General features: G+C 52.5%; 1 protein-coding gene across 4 annotated transcripts in view; it reads right to left on the minus strand.

The window, feature by feature from the left end:
• The window catches only part of LOC116943489 (uncharacterized), a 59,938-nt gene that overhangs the window by 33,539 nt on the left and 1,414 nt on the right, over window positions 1-24,985 (minus strand). Inside the window, exon 2 of one of the 4 annotated variants that reach the window (XM_032956330.2) lies at window positions 20,838-20,928. The exons of 1 other annotated variant lie outside the window; for it this stretch is intronic. The gene's annotated coding sequence lies outside the window, so the exon portion shown is untranslated. Of the gene's footprint in view, window positions 1-12,897; window positions 13,059-16,834; window positions 16,976-20,837; window positions 20,929-24,985 lie in introns of those variants that run through there. 2 more of the 4 variants (XM_032956331.2, XM_032956334.2) reach the window with 2 other exon arrangements.

The raw sequence follows: 24,985 nt of genomic DNA on the forward strand, positions 1-24,985 counted from the left end.
GGCCTTCATAGCTGCTAACAGCACTTTCCCGAACAGTTTATATGTCTATATGGAGGGGGGAAGGGGTCTAGGTATTTGTTGCATATTATTTACACATTTTGCCTGTGCGTACATGCTTGTATATGGGCGCATTTGTGCGTGCGAGTCTGCACGAGATGCTGATGGGAATATTTTCTTGTTTAACTCAACTTCTGTATGCAAAATCTGACAGCTAGGGGTATTGTAAAATCCCAGAGTAGGATCTCTATCATCACCACCCCTACCTGGGCAGTTGTGCATTGAGACCTCATCCCGCGGCAGGTCACAGAGGCACTGGCCCTGCCGATACATTGCTGGATTCTTGCGGAAATTGGTGCAATTAAAAAAACTAGTTCGATTCCCGGACATTCGAAGAACTCAATCTACACCAGTGGGGGGGGGGGGTTAATCATTACAGCAGCCTTGCACTCCTTTGATTAATTATCAATCGTTAAAAATGTATATTAATACATAGTTTTTGATGAAACAAAGTAGTTGTACTTACGTGCCGATTATTTGCTTTCTAAAGAAATCTGGCCACGTCTCGCACCTCTAGAAAGGGCATCTTTCCACCCCAGGTTAAGGGCCACTGAATTCGCCACCACCACCGTGTTTGGAACAATATGAATAGTTTACAACAAAAAAATAACCACTGATCTACACACCTACTCATACGAGAAACTTAAAGCCCATCACCTCCTCTAGCGTCTGTCTGTGCGCTATCGTTCGCGTTACAGATTGCATTGTTATCTGAACCGGTGCTGAACCCCCCCCCCCCCCACCCTTTCACCAAAATGGTGAAGTATGGACAAATAAACCCTCCTCCTTTAGCGGGAGCAAAACTCCGAGGGGCCTTTCTTCCAGCAGCGGGCTGACAAAGGGCTGAAAATGACTCCTAATTATATTAAATACACAGGCAAATGGGTAAATAAATAAAGATATACCGTCTCTCTCAGTTGAAGTATGAAAAACAATAAAATAGGTGTTTACCCTTTTTGACAACTAAATAAGTGTTCTAATTTTTATACACCACATAGAAATATTTTTGCAAGGAATCGAGTCTGCATTAACCACACACGCTACATGCGGCGAACATGCAAACAGACATGCTCTGATAGTGTATGCGTTGTCTTTGAAACTGATTGGTCTACACCAGAGACAGCTTTCTTTAGGGCCCAGGTCTCACCAGTGTCAGAACAGGGAACGCCAAAAGGTTAACAGTACAAAGGGGCCGTCCATAAATGACGTTACGCGATTTTGGACGAATTTTGAACCCCCCCCCCCTCGTCACACGGCGTCACAAAAAGTCAGACCCCCCCTCAAATATGACGTCACAAAGCTCTGCCCCCCCTCCCCAAAATATATAAAACATGCTTCAAATCGTTGATTTAAAGCTTTCGTGACTTTAAGGATTCATATTCTTGGTTCTTTCGGTAAAGTCACGTAGAAGGGAAACAATAAAATAATAAAAATATAAACAATAAAATTCTCACGACGTTTCGACTGCAACACAAGCAATCATCATCAGGTGTGAAAACCACAGAAATATTTTTTTTCGAAAGAGCCAAGAATATGCTTCAAATCGCTTTAAACTACTGTCATTGGAGTGCGTATTTAACGTGGCGCTGCACTCTGATGTTGTAGGAGAAAACATTTATTAAAAAGTCTATTTAATTAACTAGAACGTGTTGTCTATATTTATTTAAAGTTGCGCATTTTGATGTGACGTCACATTTCTCAACCCCCCCCCCCTCCCTCATCACACATCGTCACAAATGTCTGACCCCCCCCCCCAGGTGCGTGACGTCATTTATGTTCGGCCCCAAAGACATTGCACGTATCAGAGCATGCATACCTCGGAGTGGGCAGCGATATCATGGAACCTATCTTTGCCAGAATCAAAGTATGACAAATAGGTTTCACCCTATCTGGCAATAAATGAGGTGTCAGGATGTTCAAACACCAAATAGAGAATAACCTTTTGCAAGGAATCAAGCACCCAAAGTTCACTTCCAAAGTACCACACGTACGTGCGGTGAACATGTATATGTATATTATCAGAGCATGTGTGTTTACATTTTCACCACAAGTACGTGCGGTCAATAATGCAGACTTGATTCCTTGCAAAAGGTTTTCTCTATTTGGTGTTTGAACATCTTAACACACCTGTGCTGATTGCCAGAAAGGGTAAAACAAACATTCTCTCGATCGGGTTTTCTGACTCCCCTACCCAACAATCGTTGTTAATCGTTGAATAATGCTTCTGGGATTTCTTTTTTAATATCAGCCGTGACTTATCGCTGTTGGATAAAAGCATCACCACCGCCCCACAAGTTGTCACCAATCCATAAACTCCTAAAGAGTCACCACCATGCACGTCTGCCGTTGCGGCGATCCCATCCACTGATTTATCTCGATCTTCTCTTTCTTTCTCGAGGACACACATAATAGTGGGTGGGTGTGGGGGGCACTTCATTTCATCGCTTTGATCTCGATCGCCTTCCAGTAGCAGCTTGCCCTGGGTTCACACGTTCTCTGCTGTGCCATTCTCCCGACACACATCGCTGGCATTGCTTGAGGAAGGCAATTTTTTTTAAATGCCAAAGATAGTCAATTTAAATGAATGGTTTTTTTCTCCTTAAATTACGACATCGCGGAGTACAGTGTCCCATCGTGGGTGACGTTACCGAGAGTCGTTAACGTCACAACGCGTTTACTTTTGACTTCAACAAATCCACGCCCTGTGATACAGTGCTCACATCAAGCGGAGATTTTAAATTAAAAAAACACAGAGTTAGGACCGCTGGGTTCCATCTGTGAGCAGTGTCTGAGCGCAAACTGTTATTCTCACGACGCGGCGCTTTGGCATGCACTTTTAAAGTGAAATAAAGTATATATATACTTAAACTAAAAACACTTACCGCTCGATATTTTTTTTCATTCATTCATTGAGAGTTACCAGATTCTACCACGCCGCCGCCGCTGCTGCTGCTGCCCCCACGTGCACGCAAAGACATCAACCGGCCCTGCCTGTCCGGTCATGTGAACACCCAGCCACCCACCCCCTCCATCACCCAGCCACCCACCCCCTCCATCACCCAGCCACCCACCCCCTCCATCACCCGGCCACCCACCCCCTCCATCACCCGGCCACCCACCCCCTCCCTCACCCGGCCACCCACCCCCTCCATCACCCGGCCACCCACCCCCTCCCTCACCCGGCCACCCACCCCCTCCCTCACCCGGCCACTCACCCCCCTCCCTCACCCGGCCACCCACCCCCTCCCTCACCCGGCCACTCACCCCCCTCCCTCACCCGGCCACCCACCCCCCTCCCTCACCCGGCCACCCACCCCCTCCCTCACCCGGCCACTCACCCCCCTCCATCACCCAGCCACCCACCCCCTCCCTCACCCGGCCACTCACCCCCCTCCCTCACCCGGCCACCCACCCCCTCCCTCACCCAGCCACCCACCCCCCCTCCCTCACCCGGTCACCCACCCCCTCCCTCACCCGGTCACCCACCCCCTCCCTCACCCGGCCACCCACCCCCTCCCTCACCCGGCCACCCACCCCCTCCATCACCCAGCCACCCACCCCCTCCCTCACCCGGCCACCCACCCCCTCCCTCACCCAGCCACCCACCCCCCCTCCCTCACCCGGCCACCCACCCCCCTCCCTCACCCGGCCACCCACCCCCTCCATCACCCAGCCACCCACCCCCTCCCTCACCCGGCCACCCACCCCCTCCCTCACCCGGCCACCCACCCCCTCCCTCACCCGGCCACTCACCCCCCTCCCTCACCCGGCCACCCACCCCCTCCCTCACCCGGCCACCCACCCCCTCCATCACCCAGCCACCCACCCCCTCCCTCACCCGGCCACCCACCCCCTCCCTCACCCAGCCACCCACCCCCCCTCCCTCACCCGGCCACCCACCCCCCTCCCTCACCCGGCCACCCACCCCCTCCATCACCCAGCCACCCACCCCCTCCCTCACCCAGCCACCCACCCCCCTCCCTCACCCGGCCACCCACCCCCTCCCTCACCCGGCCACCCACCCCCTCCCTCACCCGGCCACCCACCCCCTCCATCACCCAGCCACCCACCCCCTCCCTCACCCGGCCACCCACCCCCTCCCTCACCCAGCCACCCACCCCCCCTCCCTCACCCGGCCACCCACCCCCCTCCCTCACCCGGCCACCCACCCCCTCCATCACCCAGCCACCCACCCCCTCCCTCACCCGGCCACCCACCCCCTCCCTCACCCGGCCACTCACCCCCCTCCCTCACCCGGCCACCCACCCCCTCCCTCACCCAGCCACCCACCCCCCCTCCCTCACCCGGCCACCCACCCCCTCCCTCACCCGGCCACCCACCCCCTCCCTCACCCGGCCACCCACCCCCTCCCTCACCCAGCCACTCACCCCCTCCCTCACCCAGCCACCCACCCCCTCCTTCACCCACCCCCTCCCTCACCCGGCCACCCACCCCCCTCCCTCACCCGGCCACCCACCCCCTCCATCACCCAGCCACCCACCCCCTCCCTCACCCGGCCACCCACCCCCTCCCTCACCCGGCCACTCACCCCCCTCCCTCACCCGGCCACCCACCCCCTCCCTCACCCAGCCACCCACCCCCCCTCCCTCACCCGGCCACCCACCCCCTCCCTCACCCGGCCACCCACCCCCTCCCTCACCCGGCCACCCACCCCCTCCCTCACCCAGCCACTCACCCCCTCCCTCACCCAGCCACCCACCCCCTCCTTCACCCACCCCCTCCCTCACCCAGCCACCCACCCCCTCCTTCACCCACCCACCCCCTCCCTCACCGAGACATGTGACTTGAGCACAGTCATGCGCCCCCCCCCACTCCTCTCTCTCGCGGGGCCTGCGGGCAAAGCCAATCGCTTCGCTCGCCGAGATGAGCGAGCACAGTTGTTGTTGTTGTTTCCCGTGGCGACTGTGATGTCAGCCTGTACACAAACTCCTCGCTCGCTGGCCGGGTGCTCGGACCGCAGTGAGTGATCCACTCCCGGTCCCCTATAGGATGGGTTTAGTTGGAGTTGTAGTGTTGAACACACACTGGGTGTGTTTAGTCAGAGTTGTAGTGTTGAACACACAAACACTGGGTGTGTTTAGTCAGAGTTGTAGTGTTGTACATACACACACACTGGGTGTGTTTAGTTGGAGTTGTAGTATTGAACACACACTGGGTGTGTTTAGTCAGAGTTGTAGTGTTGAACACACACACACACACTGGGTGTGTTTAGTCAGAGTTGTAGTGTTGAACACACACATACACTGGGTGTGTTTAGTCAGAGTTGTAGTGTTGAACACACACACACACTAGGTGTGTTTAGTCGGAGTTGTAGTGTTGAACATACACACACACACTGGGTGTGTTTAGTCAGAGTTGTAGTGTTGAACACACATACACACATACACTGGGTGTGTTTAGTCAGAGTTGTAGTGTTGAACACACACACACACTGGGTGTGTTTAGTCGGAGTTGTAGTGTTGAACATACACACACTGGGTGTGTTTAGTCAGAGTTGTAGTGTTGTACATACACACACACTGGGTGTGTTTAGTCAGAGTTGTAGTGTTGAACACACACACACCGGGTGTGTTTAGTCAGAGTTGTAGTGTTGTACATACACACACACTGGGTGTGTTTAGTCGGAGTTGTAGTGTTGAACACACACTGGGTGTGTTTAGTCGGAGTTGTAGTGTTGTACATACACACACACTGGGTGTGTTTAGTCAGAGTTGTAGTGTTGAACACACACACACTGGGTGTGTTTAGTCAGAGTTGTAGTGTTGAACATACACACACACTGGGTGTGTTTAGTCAGAGTTGTAGTGTTGTACACACATACGCTGGGTGTGTTTAGTCAGAGTTGTAGTGTTGAACACACATACACACACACCGGGTGTGTTTAGTCAGAGTTGTAGTGTTGAACACACACACACTGGGTGTGTTTAGTCAGAGTTGTAGTGTTGTACACACACACACTGGGTGTGTTTAGTCAGAGTTGTAGTGTTGAACACACACACGCCGGGTGTGTTTAGTCAGAGTTATAGTGTTGAACATACACACACACACTGGGTGTGTTTAGTCAGAGTTGTAGTGTTGAACATACACACACACACTGGGTGTGTTTAGTCAGAGTTGTAGTGTTGAACACACACACACTGGGTGTGTTTAGTCAGAGTTGTAGTGTTGAACATACACACACACACACACTGGGTGTGTTTAGTCAGAGTTGTAGTGTTGAGCACACACACACAGGGTGTGTTAAGTCAGAGTTATAGTGTTGAACATACACACACACACTGGGTGTGTTTAGTCAGAGTTGTAGTGTTGAACATACGCACACACACTGGGTGTGTTTAGTCAGAGTTGTAGTGTTGAACACACACACACTGGGTGTGTTTAGTCAGAGTTGTAGTGTTGAACACACACACACTGGGTGTGTTTAGTCAGAGTTGTAGTGTTGAACACACACACACACTGGGTGTGTTTAGTCAGAGTTGTAGTGTTGAACACACACAAACACTGGGTGTGTTTAGTCAGAGTTGTAGTGTTGAACATACACACACACTGGGTGTGTTTAGTCAGAGTTGTAGTGTTGAACATACACACACACACTGGGTGTGTTTAGTCAGAGTTGTAGTGTTGTACATACACACACACACTGGGTGTGTTTAGTCAGAGTTGTAGTGTTGAACACACACACGCTGGGGGTGTTTAGTCAGAGTTGTAGTGTTGAACATACACACACACACTGGGTGTGTTTAGTCAGAGTTGTAGTGTTGTACATACACACACACACTGGGGTGTTTAGTCAGAGTTGTAGTGTTGAACACACACACACGCTGGATGTGTTTAGTCAGAGTTGTAGTGTTGAACACACACACACACTGGGTGTGTTTAGTCAGAGTTGTAGTGTTGAACATACACACACGCTGGGTGTTCTACAGCAGCGAGTTATTCACTCGGACCCATACGGGGTGGCGAGTCGGGAGTGCATTGTTGACACTGATCGCTGTTCGACTTTTGGCGTTCTCCGATTTAACACTGGTGGTGAGACAATGCCATAAAGAAGGGGATTGTCTCTGGTATAGGCCAATTAGTTTCAAAGACTGCATAAATTATCAGAGCATGTGTGTTTGCATCTTTTGCCAAAAATGTGTGGTTTGTGCAGACTTGATACCTTGCAAAAAGTATCTATTTGGCGTTTGGACATCTTAACACCTGTTTTATTGCCATAAAGAGTAACACATTCTTTTTCATCATTCTTGATACCGGGGAGAGAAAAAAAGGTCCCGTAAATACCATAAATGAACCTTATGGCGGTACCCCGGGACACCAAATAATCCAAATTTCCCGAGGCAATTAAAATTATACTTCTGGGACACTATTTTTTTCCAGGGGTGTAACGTAACTCCGTGACTGGGGTAACCAATCAATCCGAGTTCGGTGCCACACTCCGCGATGTCGAAACTCAGCGAGGACGACGATTGTGCCGAAACCTTGAACGCTCGAACGCACCGTGGTGGTGGTGGTGCATCGTGTACAGCTCGTCGAGATGAGTCCATTGCCGCATCGCCGACCATCAACAGACTAAAAATGACTGCATCACGGACATTATGCGAGAGGCAGGGTAATATGGGACCCCGGGGTACCGACATAAGCTTCAAATGTGGATGAGACAGAGAGGAGAGAGATTAATTAGCCACTTAGCGAGTTGCGCTCATTTGGATTTGAGATGATGCTTGCCACGCCCGCTGTATGCCACCAATACCTGGGGCCCAAAACTTATTTGTTCCTATGGTCCTCGTGCCTGGAGGCCGCCACGTTTATTAAAGTTGTGTTTGTCCGTCGGCTCCAACGTACCCGTAGGGTTTTGAGAGTATTAAACAAATATAAAAAAAGCCATAAAACCTGATTGCATCACAAGGGTGACATTTCCAACCGGTACAGTAAACTTGTGACGCATCTTTATTTTTTTGAGCCATGCTTGAGATTACCTATAAAAAAAAATATTTTTTTGTTTTTAAAACCTGATGCGAAAGCCCCAACAGTGAACCTGCGATTGGTGGCAGGTCACTCGAGAAGTCTCCTCTGCTGCCCTCGAGGCTGGAACATCGCTTCCCCCAGACACCCGTGCTGTCGACTTTGCCCGTCCAGGCTCGAGACCTTCCCGTCGTCTGTGTCCGAGCCGTCTGCCTCTCTTGGCTCTGCTAAATAAATATGCCCGGCGTTTTTTTTTTGTGCGGGCGTCTTGAGATGATGCGGTCACAGAATCCACGTGAAGTTCAAGTTGCTTTTGTTTCACCAGACGAGAACTCGACAGACCAGAATTGAGAAGGAGTCATCCTTTGCAAGAGGGACCACCCCCGGCTCACCAAATAAGCAAAAACAAAACAAAACGCACAGCGCTGAAGTAAAACAGCAATCGGCACCAAAAAAGACGACCGTCTGCACGAGGAATCGAGCGTATCGCAACTCCGCAAGTCGGCGTTAGATCCAAGCTCAATGTGAAATTCAATGGGGCGCAATTCGGCTGGGGCAGATTTACCTCCAGCTTTACCGAGAGTACAAAGACGACGAAACAACCGGATATATGAATCCACATTGCGCCGTGTTGTTGTTGTTGTGCAGAGGGGCGCAGGTAATCGGTAAGGGGGCAAGGGGCTGGGGGGGGCACGTGGCACCCACCTCGTGCTCCGGTACGCTCGGAGCGATCGTGTTCGGCGACGATAACGACAGCGGGGAAACAAAAACGAGAAAAACAAACCCCAGAAAGAGGAGGATACCGAGAGAACCACAGCTCACTCAACCGCATTCCTCCCCAAATGAACCTCCCTGGAACCAGTTTGGCATACCCAGCCGACGAGAGAGGGAGCTCTGGCCGATCGTGCCATTGCGAGGTCGTCAAACCTTTTAAATTCCCGACACCGGTGTCATCTTGGTTAAATGTTCTCTTCTTTTCTGATAGCTCCACGTCAGCGTGGCAAATTGCTCGGGGACAGCTATGGGTGGTGCGGCTATCGAGCGTGCACCGGAGCACCGCGGCCGGAAGGGCACAGGCGGTGGGGGCGGAGGGCATTTTATTCCTTGCACCGGGGCCCATGCCATCCATGCTATGCCACAATTCAACATCTAAGCAGAACTCCATTCTGTCTCCACATACAAACAAAATTGTTTGCTTAGTCCATCGGGCCTATCGGCTCTCCAGACCAATATCCAGCAGCATCTGTTAGAGAAAACGCGTGACTGGTTTCAGTCATCTGGGTCTCATCAGCAGTCAGGCTTGTACAGTTACATTCTCCACTCTATCCCACGCCACGCACCTTTCTACCCGGGTGCCACCGCAATACACGCCAGCGCTCCGTCCTTCCCTCCCACGCACACTCCCACGGAGAGACAACTCTGCATCGATCAGACGAGTGCTCTCCCCGTGTCTCTCTCCACGTGTCTCTCTCTTCGTATCTCCACGTGTCTCTCTCCACGTGTCTCTCTCCACGTGTCTCTCTCCACGTGTCTCTCTCCACGTGTCTCTCTCCACGTGTCTCTCTCCACGTGTCTCTCTCCACGTGTGTCTCTCTCCACGTGTGTCTCTCTCCACGTGTGTCTCTCTCCACGTGTCTCTCTCCACGTGTCTCTCTCCACGTGTCTCTCTCCACGTGTCTCTCTCCACGTGTCTCTCTCCACGTGTCTCTCTCCACGTGTCTCTCTCCACGTGTCTCTCTCCACGTGTCTCTCTCCACGTGTCTCTCTCCACGTGTCTCTCTCCACGTGTCTCTCTCCCCGTGTCTCTCTCCCCGTGTCTCCACGTGTCTCTCTCCGAGTCTCTCTCCACGTGTCTCTCCGTGTCTCTCCCCGTGTCTGTGTCTCACCGTGTCTCTGTCTCCCCGTGTCTCTCACCGTGTCTCTCTCCGTCTCCCCGTGTCTCTCTCTGTCTCCCCGTGTCTCTCTTTTTTCTGGAAGACTTTGCCGTTTTTTCCTGGATTTGTTTTGTTGCGCGACGTCACTTTAAGATGTTTTCTTGTTCATGTTTTTGTTTGTTGCGGTTGCACCCGATTCAAGAGCCGAATGGCTCACAGGGCTATACCTAATAAATAAACTGAAACTGAAAACTGCAACACGTGCACGTGTACACACCGAGACAAACCTCGTGGTGCCAGTTCACCACCTGATGCGGTTGGACATTGCTCACAAAGTGTGAAGGTGGCTGCCACCTGTCTTGGATTTCCCAGAATCCTCCTCTCTCTTCTTTTTTAGACCGCTGACCTGGACACATTAAATGTCCAAATTTTAGACATTTAATGTGTCCATTTAATTATTTGTACATTCGGTTCTCCCCTTTTCTGGTCTTGTGAGATATTTTAGTCTTCCCGTGAAATGTCCCTGGGGGTTTTGTATCTCGAAGGTGGTAACTAAGTGGGCGTCGTAAAAAGCCAAAAGCAATAAACACAAATCACAGAGGCTATTTATATAAACAAATGAAACAAATTACTGTAATTAAACTGCGTTCGCAAGACAGCAATTCCGATGTGATCCGACATCATGCCCCGGGGGGCTCCCGTTTTTACTCAAGAGTTGGTTATACCAGCGCGTCAACTCCTCCAAGAAGAATCCAAAGGGACTTAATCCAGGACTACAAAATCGTAAAAAAAAACATCGATCAGGTTGACCCGGACAACAACTACTGCCAGCTCAACACAGAGAAGAAAATGAACCAGAGGCCACGGGTGGAAGGCACATGCGGGGGAAGTTCAGGGCCTAGGCCAGGCAGTAGTTTTGTTAGCTCAACGGGCCTAACCAGCTGAAATAATGTACGAATCACAATTTTGCACAAGGAGCGATGGGAGCCTGGAACTGGCTGCCCACACAATACGTATAGTGGAAGCGGATTCAGTGGAACTCTTCATTAAACACCTCGAACTCATACCAAAATCAATTTGCTGCTGACAACCGAACAAGCCAGATATACCGAATGGCCCCCTGTCTTATTTGTAACTGTTCACATATGTTCCCCAGGAGGCTGTCCCAGGCGGCCCCCGACTCGGGGAACTTTTCGCTCAAGGCACCGAGGCCCCCCTCCCCCCCCTGGATGATGAATGTCTCGCCGCAGCCAAAATCTTTCCCGTGCCGAGCACGGTGACGCTTACAAAGCTTTGTCATCAAGCGTCACCGCTCCGAGTGCACTAGCGAGAGCAGTGCTGCGACTCTTCAGCCCCAGCCGGAATCTCGTGCTTACAAACATTCCTCTCGGTCGTCTAACGCATGCGGACAACGTGTATGTGTGAAATAATAATAACAACATGTGTGAAATAATAATAACAACGTGTATGTGTGAAATAATAATAACAACGTGTATGTGTGAAATAATAATAATAACAACGTGTATGTGTGAAATAATAACAACGTGTATGTGAAATAATAATAATAACAACGTGTATGTGTGAAATAATAATTATAATAATAAGAAGAACGTGTATGTATGAAATAATAATAATAACAACATGTGTGAAATAATAATAACAACGTGTATGTGTGAAAAAAAAATAATAACAACGTGTATGTGTGAAATAATAATAACAACGTGTATGTGTGAAATAATAACAGCGTGTATGTGTGAAATAATAACAACGTGTATGTGAAATAATAATAACAACGTGTATGTGTGAAATAATAATAACATGTATGTGTGAAATAATAATAATGATACCGTGCCGTATTAATCCAAAAAAGTCCAAACTGAGGAGTCTCAAGACTCGTTTTCAGGATGGTCCTGCTCTGTGATTTTTGGCCAACTCAGTTGTGACTGTATGCGTGAAGATAGCGCACAATTTAAGACACCGGATTTTGCTCTCCTCCTTCAAAAGCAACTCTTGAGAGAGGATACGAGTTCAGGTGGGACGAGGTAGAGATCCTGCATCGACATTTGCTTCGGAATTACCACCGTAGTACAACTGCGACTCGCCAATGGCCCAAACCGTGCTCCCACGGCCCAGCCGTGCGTACATTCGTAGCGTACATTCGTAACGCACAGCGGCGTTTGCGTTTCCTCGTTAATCTACCCGCGCCGGCTTCTCATTAATAAAACACGGGCTTCCCCGTGCCGCAGAGAGACCACTCGACTGCCTCACACACTCAACAGCTCGCTCACACACGCGCGCACGCACGCGCGCACGCGCGCACCGCCCCAAGTGGTCCTCCCCATTGATACCAATTTACCCAACAAATTTCGCCGCACGGCACTCACACACCCGAACAAACCGTTCAAGCTTCCGCCAGAACTCCGAAGCTCAGGTTGGCCTCCGAGTCGGTGTTTTGCACGCGCAGTGCCCCGTCCACTCGCTGTGGCGGCGGTGGGGCTTTTGCTGATATTTTGCAAGACGGGCTCTTTTGAGAGCAAACTGGTCTAGCCAGTTTCCCGCCCCGCGCACACGCAGGTTCTATCGGAGCGCCTGGCGCGGGGGCAGCAGCAGCAGCAGCAAGCGCGCCACGCCAAATTCGGAAAAAACCAGGGCGGACACACATCGCACTGCGCGGCCCATTAGGGCCGAGCGCTCCTGCACGGGGATTAAAGCCGGCCGCGAAATAACGCGCGGCGGTTACCGTCGCACGCACGGCACGCGCCTCGACACCGCGCCGGTGACCCGAGGTGGGGAGGTGGCGGTGGGGCGGAGGGGCTCAAAGTTGTACAACCCCGGCTCGAGTCACGCGCGCGCACGCACGCCCTTCGTTAAATTTACGACGGAACATTTCGCCAGCCCGCTGGGCGCCAAATCGTCGCGCTCATCACCGCCACCGCGATCACGGCCACCGGTGGCTGCGATGAAGGAGCAGCACCGTCCGTACCTGTCCGACGGCAGGCGCGCGCTGCGTGCGTCCGGAGCGCCGAGCCAAGGATGGGGAAGACGCCCGCAACTCCGAGCCGGCCGCCGGCGCCAGTCGGAAGACGCGCACACGCAATCAATGCGCTCGCAAGCGCACGCGCACACACACACACACACGCGCACGGATGTACGCGCGGACGCATACGCAATCTCGGAGCCGGGCGGCAAACATCTCCCCCCCTCCCCCCCGGTGTTTCACAAGGGCGACGCTGACCCCACCCAGACGCCCCCGCACCCTCTCCTGCTCCTCCCGCTCCGACGAGCGACCCGCCTTGGCTCGCTACGTGCGAGTCACCGTGCTGGGGGAGGGCTGCGCCTCCTCCTCATCCTCCTCGTATCGTCGCCCATCAACGACCTCGCGCATCCGCAACAGCGCGAGAAACTCGAGCGACCCCATCGCGTCATCGTGGAGCTGCGTCTGCGTCAACTTTGCCAAGCGGCTTTTTTTAAATGCGTAAATTTCGCTTTTAAAAAAATAACCGCGGCGCTTATTTACAACGCAACGCGTTTGGGTTTGCGTCGCGTCTACGTGTGACCGCATGTCAAGAAGTTGTGCATCTGCAACCGTGGGCAGATTTATTCTGCAACCGTGGGCACATTTATTCTGCAAGAGAGAGGGGCAGTCAGTCGAAGGGGTCTTGAACCTGCACAGGGACAGTGATTTCGTCGTAGCACGAGAGTCGAAGCAGATAAATGTGTTCCCCATCGGTGATGAAATGACGTTGGGCCATGGGGTCGCCGGCAAAAGAAGGAGAATAGGCTGTGGGCGTTGCGGACGTGGAAAAATAATATTCCAAAAGAAAGAAAACCCATTTCAGTGCCAACCATCGGGAATGTTTATCAATTTACAAGAATAAGGACGGGCAAAATCACGCAAACTATATCTCAAATAAAGTCCAAGAGATGTTTTTGCCAAGACGCTGGTGGAAGGGAAATGGTTTGGCATTCGACCGAGAATGTACTGTTGTGTTCCATTGCTACCCAGCGTGCCTTGCGCGTTACCCAGCATGCCCTGCCAATGGACCCCCATGCGAAAGCGAGGGTCCCTTGAGAGTCCCCACCACCACCACCTCCTCCTCATCGGTCTCGCAACACGTACGACGTGGCGGGCAGCCGAGCCCTCCCACCATGGTAACGTGGTTGTGCCATTGAAGCCACACGGGAGGGTGTGCGGCTACGTCACAGACTGAAGTCCAACCCATTATGACCGTCATAAAAAAAAGTCTAAACCAGGACCACGCCGCTTTCAACTGCCATTAAACACCTTGGTCCAAGTGAACCCTCACAATCAATTCCACAATCTAGAACCCCTCCGCGCAGACCGCGGTCCTCTAATGACGGACAAGCAGTCATCCCACATTAGAGAGAATTCACTGCGATTTGTTCAAGAGACCTAAGCGTTGTCTTATAGCCAGCAAGCGCGTAGACTCTACATGGCAAGGAGGTCGCCACATTTTCCAGAAATCAGACCGCCAAGAGCAGTCGCATCAGCACAATGGGCCACGCGTGGCCCTGTTGTCAATCCGCTGCTGGATGGAAGTTCTCCCCCGTGCCGTGCGGCTCACGCGAAGTCGTTTAGCCGCTGGTGCATGAGACGTCGCCGCTTGCTGAGATTGCCCTCTGTTGCCCACAACACAGCCCCGCGGCAACCAGTTTAGGCCCGGGCAGTCGCCCCGTCCGAGCACCATCCAGGCTCCACTCCGGTTTTACTCATCAAGATTTGACGAGACCCAACGAGATTGAGTGCATTCCGGGGGATTTGGTCATGCCTGCACATCCATCACGCTGTACAGGAGGGATGTGTATTTGTGCCGGTCTCCTCTGAACAACAGCGCAAAGCGGGTCTGCACAAAACGTACGACATCTTGAACTTATCGTAGCCACCTCGACTGTAGCTGCCCTGTGTCGCGTCACTTCGAAGCACCTGACGGGCTGCATCACGCCCCGGCCGGCTAAAGGTCACCCCAGCGGTGCGAGCGGAATAAAACACGGCGCCTCTCGACACGCAACCACGGCGGTACACGCAACGGCCCCCCCCCCACCCCCACAGCTCTCACTACTCCTGTGATGTTGCGCGACCGGGGAGTGGCGGCACAGCGCGTAGCTCACCGCGCCACGCGCCCAAATGACCAGAGTTCGATTCCCGGCCACGGCGAGCGCCAGTTAGGGAAGCGCGATGGTCGAATGCAGTCTTGGGCCTCCCCTGGGTCAACTCAGCCTCACATTAGTACCTGGTGCGATGTGCAAGGAAGAGGCAAAGGCGGCCTGGGCGTAGTGCTGGCCACACCAACCCCTGTCCGATGCGCGTCGTTCCTGCCGCTATAGGTGCTCGCTAACAGCGCTTGCCCCAGCAGTTGGTATAGACGAGTGGGAAAGCTTTTTCTTTGTGGATTATGCGCCATGCTGGCCCGAATGGGTGCTCGCTAATCACCGCGACAAACTCGGGGACGTTTTCAAACAATCTTCATCAGCAGTCGCCACCGCAATATTTTCCATCGCCTCGATGACACGACTCCAGCAGTGCCGTACCAAGTTGCCACAGGTTTGCTCATGGCAGAAGCGTTTGCCGGCGATTATTGCCGGAAACAATTGCCCGAAAAAATTCCTCCCGACGACGCTTGCCCAAACAGTCTGTGGTCGTGGCCCTCTGCTTTGTTTCGTACAACGCAGTGGACAAAGGACTCTCCTGCACCGCAGCGATCATTTCGCTGTAACGGCAGCTCAGCAAAACCACCGTTGTACCGCACTTCTATGCCCACGCCCTCGACGTCCCGAGCCTTTGCGACCCTGCACTGAGCAGCGTGGCGACGCCGTACGGTCGAATAGCCCCCACGACCCGCGCGCCGTTGGGAAGGAACCCATCCAGCAGTGGAGTGCCACGGGGGCTAAGTACGTAAACTTGTACCCGTGTTCCCTACGAATACAAACGAAGACGCACCCCCCTGTTTCACGGCTCCATATAATCACAGAGATTCCATCTTCTAAATTCCATCTTCTCTTACTGGCCATCTGTGAACAAGAACTTTATAGCTCATCGGATTCCTCCAGTGTGTTAATAAATATTCTGGTTCTGAAATACTGAGAGTCGAGGATTAAGTCGTTGTTGCCATGTACGATCATATAATACTCTACACTTATAGCCTTTTATTATCAATCTACTGCCGGATGAAGGCCTCCCTCCCCACACCTTTCAATCATTGTAGGTGTTTGACCATACTTCACCACAGCGGGTCTCTGTGGGTTGGTGAAACTACGAAACTAAAATCAAAACAATTAAACTATTTTTTATTTTACCAGTTAAGCCCCACTGAGCTAGATAGCTCTTTTTTAGAAGCAACCTAGCCACAAATTATCATTTGGAAATGTATAGCAGCCCAACTCTAAACGGACGTTGATTCTAAATTTGGAAGGAAAAACCGGAGGACCCGGAAAAAAAATCCACACGACCACAGGGAGAGGGGGACACGCAAACTCCAAATATATAGGCGTCAGGGTCGTGATCGAGCCCACGACCTCCTGTATACTAAGCGAGGTAGTTAACATCTCGTCACCGCGGCGAGATTAAGACGCGGTACTCGGATCGGTCCGGAGACGGCTCGCTGTCGACGTTATCCGCGGCCAGGGATCGGAACTCGGCTCTCACCGGACTCGTCGCATAAGGCCGCGAACCACCGCCGCTCCCCCTCCGCATATTGCACATCACAACATGCACAGTAATCGCACACGCACACACGGCACGGTATTGACAGAGGTTTACAGCGCGGCGATGCCTCTCCTAACGCGGCACGACAGAGCTTCGGCCGCCACTCAGGCCTTTCTGCTGCCCCTTGTATTTGCAATAGCTCACACCTGTGCACACACGCGCGCGCGCGCGCGCACGCACACGCACAACCACACACCTGTGTACAGCAGGCAGCGTCGCAGGACGCACGACAGTCAGCGACCGATGCCCTAGCGTTCGTGTTTGCGAGTGAGCGAGCGTGCGATGGAGCGAGTGTGCGCTCATACGTGTAGGCAGTGGGCGGGCGGCTGTTTAGATTCCTCACTCTCCGTGTGACTTCTCGTTTTTTTCCTTCACCCCCCCCCCTCCCACCCGAGCTAATCTCGCGTCAACAGTCGCGCGATCGGTTTCCTGTCGAGTTCCTCACAGTACGTGGCGGCGGCGGCGGCGGCGGAGGGACTTGCCAAGGGACCGTGGCACTTGCAGCCCGGCGGGCCCCATCCAGTGTGCCGGGACACGGCGCTGGGACACGACCCAGGGCGGGGGGACGAGGGCATCGCCGACCGCCGCGCTGTGCCGCACCGCCTCGCGAGCCCCTCCTCGGTCTCGGCGGCTGCTAGAACCCTCTCCTAAACCGCCCATGGCGCTGTCGCCGTCGCGTCACCAGACGGAGACTCCGTTACGATCTCTCGCGCATAGCAGCCGCGAGCCTTCTTGTTGAGAGAGCGGCCCGCGGAAAGTGGATATCGCGGAGCTGCCTCCGAGATCCGTTCTGGTCTACGAAGGAGAGGGCGGCACTTTGGTGTTGGTCTCTGGGCCTGCTTCACCGCACGTCAGCACGCTCGTTCGTGCGCGCTGGTGAAAGGAGGAGGGGGGGGGGGGGTGGCCCGGGGACCGGCTCACGTAATCACCACTGGTGTGAGCTGTGGTGGGGAATTGAACCGAGCTCGCCAGATTCAGTGCATCGCGCTCACCACCCCATCCGAAAAAAATGACAGTGCCCTTCAATTACCCAGGAAAACATCTTGAGGCTCTTTTGCAGGAGGCTCCTGCTACATCGGAGTTTCTGGCCAATTCATTCATGAGTCTGGCTTCACGTCGGAGCAAACCGGACGGAGTTAGAGACAAAATCTCCGCACAGATGCATGCAATAATCCATTGCTGTACCCGCGCCTCGTCGCCACCTCTCAGCTCCGGGAGACCTCGCAGCTTCGCCCCGCAACCTCGTCGCACGTTACGCCACGACAAAACCAAACGTGTCCAGTGCATTCGTTATTTCCGATATAAAATTGAGACCTCTGGGTCATGAAAGGACCCCATCGGGCATGCCAACCACCAGCGGCACGCACGGGCGCAGCAGTAAACATTTCCGAATGTATCGCGGAGGGAAGCCCCTTTACGCACGCGGAGCGAAGCACCTCCCGACCGGTCCAGGGCTCGCCAGCCACGGTTGGCACGGTGACGCAATGCCAAGGGTGGGTGCTGGTTTAGGGCGGCAGAGTGGTAGCGCCAGTGGCAATGCTCGTGTCTCGCAGCAAGAAGCGCCTGGGTTCGATTCTCGACCCGGGCCACCTTTCTGCGTGAAGTTTTGTACGTTCTCCCCCCGATATCCACAATGCAACTGTTTTTTTGGCCAAAAACATCCTCATTGCTGAAAACTCACACTGCAAATGACTCAATTTGGGTTTGAACACAGCGGCAACATCACACTCCCGCCCCCCCCCCCCACGACGAAAATTTGGCCTCTTGAAAAAGAGTCGAGACTCAGTGAGGATCTCCTGAAGGGTTAACATGTGTAATAATAATAATAATAACGGCGGTGTCCTATTACCAACACAGCCATAGACACCACAGTGACACACATTCCAGCCAGCACTGTGCATGTACACGTACAGTTCTGTCACTCCACTGCTGGATGAGTGCCTTCCCCACACACCATTCGGGTCGTGGGGGGGGAGGGGCGATTGTTATACAATACTGCACGGTGCTAGTCAGTGCGAGTTGGTGAAGGGATAGAGCAGAGATGCGGGAGCATAGAAGTGCAGTACAGCGATTAACCTTTCTGCCGTCCGCTGTCCAGCATTAGCCCCGCATGCCCCACGACAAGGCGATTGCGCGTGGCGGTGGTCATGCACGCAAGCGCTATCCAGGCTCAACCCCGTTTAAAAGAGCTGTATAGCTCATTAGATTCCTCCAGTATGAATAATCTAATGCCGGTAGCTTGCGAGGTCCGACGGGATTGTGCGCGTCTCTGAGTGACACGGTCGTAAGTTCAAGCCTAACAGCCGCTCCCGATGTAAATGCTGAACCTTGTTGGGTGACGGAGGGTTTAACGATGAGAATTTCGGCATGAAACCCACCGCGTGGCCCAGCCCCAAACGCAAACGCGGATCGTATGTTTGTTTTAGTTCCGTAATCGCGAATTGCGGTGGGGCGGAGGCGCGGCTGTCAGTGCCGCGTGAGTTTTGCTTCCCGGCCACGGCAAACATCGGTGGCGAGGACGAACCGAGCCGGTTCACGACGCGGCAGCCGCCGCGACGGCGTGCACGAGTACGCAGCGGTGTCACGAGTACACAGCGGTGTCACGAGTACACAGCGGTGTCACGAGTACACAGTGGTGTCACGAGTACGCAGCGGTGTCACGAGTACGTTCACGCTCGCGTTTCGTTAAATAAAGGCCCGGCGGACGGCTCGTAACGTCACGTTTACAAACGTATTATTTTGCACGTGCCAATGTACTAAGTTCTGACCGATAACGCTCCTCCTACTGCACACCGGTGGCTTGAGACTTTGCGCGGCCGAATCCGAAGTCAAAAACTCCCGTCGACGTTCTTGCCCAAAATCGCTTCGCGCTCCGTGCCGGCAACGGTCGTTTAATTGGCTCGGAGTTCGTTGCGTTCTCAAAATAACACCGCAAAGCAAAGCCTGCCCTGGCACCGGTCCTGCAGAGGCCGCACCTTACTCGGGGAATTTTGCAAACCGTGACCCCACCCATGCCACCACCTGGGGCTCCCACAGCGGAGACGGGGACACCACACGCGCATCAACGTACAGTGCAGCGCGCACGCACGTACTCGCGCGCACGCACGCACGCAGCACCGCCAGTGAGTCACTAAACTTGAATTTACGAAGAGCGACGTGGAAACTAGTGGAGAAATGTTTCACTGATAAATCGTCACTCAGATATTCCTCCGCCTCCTCTGCATGCATCCAAACCCCAAGCCCAACAGCTCCACTTGCCTGTAAGGTTTGGGTGATAGTGATTGTCATGGCGAGAGTGATGGAGGGGTGATGGAGGGGTGATGGCGAGAGTGAATGGCGAGGGTGATGGCGAGGGTGATGGCGAGGGTGATGGCGAGGGTGATGGCGAGGGTGATGGAGGGGTGATGGCGAGAGTGATGGCGAGGGTGATGGAGGGGTGATGGAGAGGTGATGGAGGGGTGATGGAGGGGTGATGGAGGGGTGATGGAGGGGTGATGGAGGGGTGATGGAGGGGTGATGGAGGGGTGATGGAGGGGTGATGGAGGGGTGATGGCGAGGGTGTTTTCACCATGGAGGAGGCTCGTGGAGTACGCTACTGGGCAGTTGGAGGCAGTCGCCCTCCAACAAAAGTGGAGTGCAGAGAAGCGAAGCTCACAACAACGGGCGGAGCACCGGGCGGCTAATATACAGCAAGGTGACAAGTAGGGAACACATGTGGGACATTTGCCAATCATCTCGGTCAAGCCATGGCACCTGGGCCTGTCCTGTGACTTGCTGCCAGCAGCGAGCCTTCAACACTTCACATGGCCTCAAGGTGTACCTAGTTTGGCACAAGTGCCATGGTGACATAGGTGCCAATTAATGGCAAACGGCAGTTGCTGTTGTTGATGGTGAGGGTGACTGATGGTTGGGGGTGATGGATCAACGATTTGGAGGTGTGGTCCAGAGGAGAACGCTGAATGATTCTGATGGCAATGTGGTGACAGTCCAAATGATCATGATGATGGGAATTTGGTTGGTGAGGCAAGGGGCTGATGATGCTCATGAGGCTCAGGTGAAGGTGGGCGAGGGGCTGATCGTGACGACGACGATGACGACGACGACGCGTGTGTCGGTTGGAGGTGCAGAAGGTTTGCCGCGTCTGTCCCAGCCCCACCGCGAGGCAGCGAGACGTGGCCCCAAGAGAGCTGCGCACTCACCAGCGGCCTAGTTCGCTCAACAACGCCGAGTCGCAGCCACGCGCGGCTAGGAGCAGCAGGAGGAGCAGGAGGAAGCGCCGAGCACGAGCGCCTGGGGACGAGACGCCGCCACCGTTAAAAACACACGCGGCGGCAATCGCACTCCCACAAGCCCCACACGAGCCTCTCCGTGTTCCCCGCGAGTGGAATTTGCCGAACAGCCCGAGAGTCTTTTGCGAGGCTTTCCTGCGTAGGTTTAGACTTTATTTATTTCGGCAGCAAGGGCCCAATGAGCTCCGAGCCTCTATTTCAGGGGTGTCCTGCGAGGAGGGTACAGATGTTACTGCGCGGTACAGGTCACGGTTACAATCGTGGCTTCGCAGGGCTTGATACAAACGACCGGTATCGGTTTGAGCTTTGCATGTTACAGAAATAGGGAAACCAGTTAAAAACGTGATAAGATATGACAACAATCTTTTATTTATTTACCTAAGCAAGTGTAATTATTTGTTTTATTTACTAGCAGTCCGCGTGTACTTTGGACGTGTCCGTCCGACGTTTCCTCCCCAGCCAATGAGCGATTTTTTTTATATATATGCATATATGTTGAACTTTTTTCGCACCGTACGTAGCCAACCGCGGCCAATCGGAGGTGCGATAGCATGATGGCGCATTCCCACGGATTTTGCGCGGGATACACGGCCGGGGTGGAGGGGGGAGTGGAGAAGGGTGGAGAGATCGGAGGTGAGGGAGGGAGGGGGGGACGAGACATCAACACACACGAACCCGACTCGAGGCTGTGGGGGTGCGGGTGACGTCATCGCGCAGATTCGCGCTGTGACGTCGCCACCACGCACGCGGGCCTGCCACTAATCCAGCCAGCAACACTTTTCTCTCATGTCGAATGACATGACGGTGACCATTGTTGTCGTCATTTGATTTTTTTAGTTTGCTTTTTTTTTTACGTGGGAAAGACTCGTTACCGAATATTAATGCACACAGTGGTGGCCACACACGCCCGGGAACGCACCCAGTCTCGTCGGAGCTCAGAAGCTAAGCGGGTTTGTGCCTGCTTCGTGCTTTGACGGCCGATGCCTACCTGGGGATTACCAGGTGCTGTAGGAATATTGCTGCGAGGTGGCCAGGAGACGGTGGTAGAGCAATGGATTCTGACGTCTATCTGTGTGGAGCTTTTAATGTTATCACCTTGCACGTGCGGGTTTTCTCTGCGTATTCTGGGTTTTTCCTCGGTTGATATTGGCCAATCTTGAGACTCGATTATGGTTTTTTTTATTCTGGATGAAGGCTGTTGGATGGCAATGAGCTGTGCAACGTGAATGTCATTTTACATTTGCATTGAGGAAGCGGTGATGGCAGTTAGCAGCATTGCGCTGTAAGCCCTGCGAGCAGGGTTCAATTACAGGTCAGTGGCGAACGTCACTGCCAACAGACACGAACCGAGCGTGACGACGGTCAAACAACGCCCGTCACTGATACGGCGTGGGGGCAAGCCCTTCATCAGGCAGTGGACAAAAGGCTGCACGTTACTCCGTATTTAGTTCAACGCACAAATACATGTGCACATAAATGGCGGTGCGTCGGTGGGAGGTGAATAGTGAATAATCAGGGCATAAAGCTCCCTACTACTTACATAACAAATGTCTTTCAGCTTCATCATCAGACGTGATCTATCCACTGCTGGCTTAACAGTATCCATACCCTGCAAAAGGGGGGGAACCTAGAGAAAGCCAATGCTGAACGAGAAAGAGCAGTGAAGCTTCGACTGGGGAGCTCTCGACACCCTCTTAACGCATTGCACCTCGACACGGCGGATAGGAAATGCAAACCTGTGCGGGCGGGACCACGTATGCAAATACGCAAATACCCGTCCTTACCTGGCCAAGACAATAACGCAAAGATTTTCCCGTATAGCCTTCGCCTTGACTTTTGGGGCAAGTCCTGTTAGCGAGCACCGATGAAGGAAGGTACGGCACACGAGGGGGTGGTGGGTGGCCAACACCTCAGTGCTAATGTTTTCATACCGCACCAAATATTATTTTACGGCTGAGTCGACCAAGGGGTGGCCAAGCACCAGTTCCTATATTCATTACTATGATTTGTCATGAGCGAGAGTCAAACTCGGGTCCCTGGGTTTATAGCGCAGTGGTTACTTGGCATGCGCGCACACACATTACCTGTATGGTAGCCAGGTAAACACACAAATACACCTGTATGGTAGCCAGGTAAACACACACCTGTACAGAGCCCAGCAAAGTCAACTCTCGTGTGGGGGTCACATAGACTCACACCTGTGCTTGGTACAAATAAACACACACCTGAGTATGACCCATACTAATACACACCTGAGTATAACCCACACTAACACACCTGAAAATAATATATATGAACACACACCTGAGTAAAACCCATACTAACACACACCTAAGTATAACCCATACTAACATACACCTGAGTATAACCCATACTAACACACACCTGAGTATAACCCATACTAACACACCTGAGTATGACCCATACTAACACACCTGAGTATGACCCATACTAACACACACCTGAGTATAACCCATACTAACACACACCTGAGTATAACCCATACTAACACACCTGAGTATGACCCATACTAACACACCTGAGTATGACCCATACTAACACACATCTGAGTATAACCCATACTAACACACACCTGAGTATAACCCATACTAACACACACCTGAGTATAACCCATACTAACACACACCTGAGTATAACCCATACTAACACACCTGAGTATGACCCATACTAACACACACCTGAGTATAACCCATACTAACACACACCTGAGTATAACCCATACTAACACACCTGAGTATGACCCATACTAACACACCTGAGTATGACCCATACTAACACACACCTGAGTATAACCCATACTAACACACACCTGAGTATAACCCATACTAACACACCTGAGTATGACCCATACTAACACACCTGAGTATGACCCATACTAACACACACCTGAGTATAACCCATACTAACACACACCTGAGTATAACCCATACTAACACACACCTGAGTATAACCCATACTAACACACACCTGAGTATAACCCATACTAACACACCTGAGTATGACCCATACTAACACACACCTGAGTATAACCCATACTAACACACACCTGAGTATAACCCATACTAACACACCTGAGTATAACCCATACTAACACACCTGAGTATGACCCATACTAACACACCTGAGTATGACCCATACTAACACACACCTGAGTATAACCCATACTAACACACACCTGAGTATAACCCATACTAACACACACCTGAGTATAACCCATACTAACACACCTGAGTATAACCCATACTAACACACCTGAGTATGACCCATACTAACACACACCTGAGTATAACCCATACTAACACACACCTGAGTATAACCCATACTAACACACACCTGAGTATAACCCATACTAACACACCTGAGTATGACCCATACTAACACACACCTGAGTATAACCCATACTAACACACACCTGAGTATAACCCATACTAACACACCTGAGTATGACCCATACTAACACACTAGAGTATGACCCATACTAACACACACCTGAGTATAACCCATACTAACACACACCTGAGTATAACCCATACTAACACACACCTGAGTATAACCCATACTAACACACCTGAGTATGACCCATACTAACATACACCTGAGTATAACCCATACTAACACACACCTGAGTATAACCCATACTAACACACCTGAGTATGACCCATACTAACACACCTGAGTATAACCCATACTAACACACCTGAGTATGACCCATACTAACACACCTGAGTATGACCCATACTAACACACACCTGAATATAACCCATACTAACACACACCTGAATATAACCCATACTAACACACACCTGAGTATAACCCATACTAACACACCTGAGTATAATCCATACTAACACACCTGAGTATAACCCATACTAACACACATCTGAGTATAACCCATACTAACACACACCTGAGTATAACCCATACTAACACACCTGAGTATGACGCATACTAACACACCTGAGTATAACCCATACTAACACACACCTGAGTATGACCCATACTAATACACACCTGAGTATAACCCATACTAACACACC

Source organism: Petromyzon marinus, chromosome 18, assembly GCF_048934315.1.
Source record: "Petromyzon marinus isolate PM22_M1 ecotype Great Lakes invasive population chromosome 18, UKy_Petmar_22M1.pri1.0, whole genome shotgun sequence".
Lineage (NCBI taxonomy): Eukaryota > Metazoa > Chordata > Hyperoartia > Petromyzontiformes > Petromyzontidae > Petromyzon > Petromyzon marinus.